The 4,407-nt window shown below is 45.2% G+C and overlaps 1 protein-coding gene across 1 annotated transcript in view; it reads left to right on the forward strand.

Moving 5' to 3' along the window:
- Window positions 1-365: 365 nt before the first annotated feature.
- Window positions 366-4,407, forward strand: part of LOC110516761 (GTPase IMAP family member 7-like) — a 9,896-nt gene continuing 5,854 nt past the window's right edge. Inside the window, exon 1 of the mRNA XM_036948944.1 lies at window positions 366-589. The gene's annotated coding sequence lies outside the window, so the exon portion shown is untranslated. The remainder of the gene's footprint in view (window positions 590-4,407) is intronic.

Raw genomic sequence — 4,407 nt, forward strand, 5'->3', positions numbered from 1 at the left:
AACAAAAAAAAAGGCCTTAGGAGTTTAGTTAAGGTTGGATCAAGGTTAGAGTTAGGGTTCAAGTCAGATTTTATGAGGAAAAACACTGACCAGCGATAGAGAGTGAAATCTCAAGGGTAAGGCGGGCCAACCAAACTCTTAACAGAAAAGCAGCCTACTGGTTTATGACACGTGTCCACTTCTCATTTAAAATGTGTCCTTTTGGCACATACTTTGCCTCCATAGTAACAGGCACACCTACACAATTGCACATACACAGGTTTCTCTGAAATGCCCACAGAATGCCTGTTCTGATAGTACCATATCCTGTTTTTTGAGACCCTATGACTAAGCTGAAAGCCTTAAACAACACACACACACACACACACACACACACACACACACACACACACGTTTCTTGGAAACGTCTCTGTTCTGGTAAAACAGCAGTAGAGGGTGTAGTCACTAGTTTGAAGCCAACAGAAGAGTTGGATCTGAGATCAATCTTTGTCTTCTCCTCCAACTAACCAGAGTTTCATTGAGGACTGGAGCTGATGAACTACAGAACACAGCTTTTCTAAGAACATCCAGGAAGAAGAGAAGAAAGACGGTAAGAACTTTTATTCACAAATGTATTTACAAATGAACACATTTTAGCAACACCATAAAGATGTCATAGCATCGCCACGGAAACAATAACAAAAGGGACTTTTACAAAAACACAAATTTTACTGTAAAGAAAAGAAATGATGAGACAACTTGTCGTTCCCATGTCTGTCCTTACTGAGATTAAATGTCCTTACTGAGATTAAATGACTAGACCACAATATGGCATTAATGACTTCCCTCTATCACTGATTAAAAAATATATATATTTGAATCATAAATTACACACAAGGTCGAACCGAAACACCTGTAACCTGACCCCTCTGAGTGCGTGCCACATTGGGCACCTGGGGAGCAGTTGTTGTGGTGGGGTTAACTGCCTTGCTTCACCTTGTCGGCTCGGGGATTAGGACTACACTCTAAGAAATAAGGGTTCCATAAGGTTTTTTTGGTTGTCCACGTAGCAGAACCCTTTTTGGTTCCAGATACAGAACCATATGTGGAAAGGGTTCTACCTGAAACCTAAAAGAGTTCTTCAAAGAGTTCTCCTATGGGGGACAGCCTAAGAACCCTTTAAGGTTCTAGATAGCACCTTTCTTTCTAAGAGTGTATCAAACTTCAGGTTCCTGTCCCAACACTCTAACCACCAGGCTACCTGCCACCCTGTAGTTGTTGTATTAACGTAAGGGAAGCAGGTCTCAGTGCTAGAGTCAAACAGTATTTACTAAATGGCAGCTGATCCAGTTCCAGCTGTTGCAGGCATGAGGGCATTTACAAATGTATTGAAAAAGGCCTTTGTAAAAAAGACTAATATACCCTTGATGTTCCTTATGACACACAAATACCCCATTTGTAAAGCATTTGATGAGCTGGATGTGTGTATCTGAAAGCAGAGTGGCTGGATGTAAAGCCACTACTAATGCAGAAACTCTACAGTCTAAGTGTTGTTTGATAATCCACTCCGTTTTTAATTGAACATTCCACCTAAATCTACACACATTTAACACTTTTCACCACATTTGACCTTTGACCTGTTGAAAATGGTATTAGAAATCCAAAATGACCTTGTATCACAGCAAACATGTTTTATCTAGCATTGATGACAGTCGTAATAAGCAGAAATAAATCCCAGCACTTTTTCCAGGTTGACTGGTCTACTATAAGATTACTAAGGGATTAAGTTTCAATTTGAGCTGTCCTCATGGTACCAGTAGAGTATGACGAGGGAGACAGCTGTCCTCATGGTACCAGTAGAGTATGACGAGGGAGACAGCTGTCCTCATGGTACCAGTAGAGTATGACGAGGGAGACAGCTGTCCTCATGGTACCAGTAGAGTATGACGAGGGAGACAGCTGTCCTCATGGTACCAGTAGAGTATGACGAGGGAGACAGCTGTCCTCATGGTACCAGTAGAGTATGACGAGGGAGACAGCTGTCCTCATGGTACCAGTAGAGTATGACGAGGGAGACAGCTGTCCTCATGGTACCAGTAGAGTATGACGAGGGAGACAGCTGTCCTCATGGTACCAGTAGAGTATGACGAGGGAGACAGCTGTCCTCATGGTACCAGTAGAGTATGACGAGGGAGACAGCTGTCCTCATGGTACCAGTAGAGTATGACGAGGGAGACAGCTGTCCTCATGGTACCAGTAGAGAGAGATGAGGGAGACAGCTGTGCTCATGATACCAGTAGAGAGAGATGAGGGAGACAGCTGTGCTCATGATACCAGTAGAGAGATGAGGGAGACAGCTGTCCTCATGGTACCAGTAGATAGATGATGGAGACAGCTGTCCTCATGGTACCAGTAGGGAGATGAGGGAGACAGCTGTCCTCATGGTACCAGTGGATAGAGATAAGGGTGACAGCTGTCCTCATGTTACCAGTAGAGACAGATGAGGGAGACAGCTGTCCTCATGGTACCAGTAGAGAATGACGAGGGAGACAGCTGTCCTCATGGTACCAGTAGAGAATGATGAGGGAGACAGCTGTCCTCATGGTACCAGTTGAGAGATGAGGGAGACAGCTGTCCTCATGGTACCAGTAGAGAATGATGAGGGAGGCAGTTGTCCTCATGGTACCAGTAGAGAGAGATGAGGGAGACAGCTGTCCTCATGGTACCAGTAGAGAGAGATGAGGGAGGCAGTTGTCCTCATGGTACCAGTAGAGAGAGATGAGGGAGACAGCTGTCCTCATGGTACCAGTAGAGAGAGATGAGGGAGGCAGTTGTCCTCATGGTACCAGTAGAGAGAGATGAGGGAGACAGCTGTCCTCATGGTACCAGTAGAGAGAGATGAGGGAGGCAGTTGTCCTCATGGTACCAGTAGAGAGAAATGAGGGAGGCAGTTGTCCTCATGGTACCAGTAGAGAGAGATGAGGGAGACAGCTGTCCTCATGGTACCAGTAGAGAGAGATGAGGGAGGCAGTTGTCCTCATGGTACCAGTAGAGAGAGATGAGGGAGGCAGTTGTCCTCATGGTACCAGTAGAGAGAGATGAGGGAGACAGCTGTCCTCATGGTACCAGTAGAGAGAAATGAGGGAGGCAGTTGTCCTCATGGTACCAGTAGAGAGAGATGAGGGAGACAGCTGTCCTCATGGTACCAGTAGAGAGAGATGAGGGAGGCAGTTGTCCTCATGGTACCAGTAGAGAGAGATGAGGGAGGCAGTTGTCCTCATGGTACCAGTAGAGAGAGATGAGGGAGACAGTTGTCCTCATGGTACCAGTAGAGAGAGATGAGGGAGGCAGCTGTCCTCATGGTACCAGTAGAGAGAGATGAGGGAGACAGCTGTCCTCATGGTACCAGTAGAGAGAGATGAGGGAGACAGTTGTCCTCATGGTACCAGTAGAAAGAGATGAGGGAGACAGCTGTCCTCATGGTACCAGTAGAGAGAGATGAGGGAGGCAGTTGTCCTCATGGTACCAGTAGAGAGAGATGAGGGAGGCAGTTGTCCTCATGGTACCAGTAGAGAGAGAATTTTTATTTGTACCATTTATATTTGTAAATCGACCAATGAAATCAAACCACAACCATCCATCCTCCCTTCCATGAACCATCCATAGACACCTGTGTGTGTCCTTTCAAACTATATAAACCAGGTGGTTCGAGCCCCGAATGCTGATTGGTGGTATATCAGACCATAAAACATGGGTATGATTCCAAATATATTTGTTCTGTACTAATTACATTGGTAACCCGTTTATGATAGGCGCGATGCGTCCCAAAGAAGTTCACTTCCTTAGAAATGAGTTCTTTCATTTCTTGATATCTTCTTTTGATGACTTGTGTATTGGCATTGTGTTTTGCGTGACATTCTACTGCACTGTTGGAGCCAGTAACATAATTTTTTTTTGTACAATGACATTGTTAGGGAATGTACTTCAGTTATACCACATAGCATTACTCAATTATAGCTACTATTATTGCATTTTTGGGGGATTACTCTTTTTTTATAGGTATAAAAAAAGGTATCTCACAGGTATCTCATTCCACGCAGGGCTGAGTGTCTACAGCAGGGCAGTCCAACCCTCTTCCTGGAGATCTACTGTCCTGTTGGTTTCCAGTTCAACCCTCTTCCTGGAGATCTACTGTCCTGTTGGTTTCCAGTTCAACCCTCTTCCTGGAGATCTACTGTCCTGTTGGTTTCCAGTCCAACCCTCTTCCTGGGGATCTACTGTCCTGTTGGTTTCCAGTTCAACCCTCTTCCTGGAGATCTACTGTCCTGTTGGTTTCCAGTCCAACCCTCTTCCTGGAGATCTACTGTCCTGTTGGTTTCCAGTTCAACCCTCTTCCTGGAGATCTACTGTCCTGTTGGTTTCCAGTTC

This window comes from Oncorhynchus mykiss, chromosome 17 (genome assembly GCF_013265735.2).
Source record: "Oncorhynchus mykiss isolate Arlee chromosome 17, USDA_OmykA_1.1, whole genome shotgun sequence".
Lineage (NCBI taxonomy): Eukaryota > Metazoa > Chordata > Actinopteri > Salmoniformes > Salmonidae > Oncorhynchus > Oncorhynchus mykiss.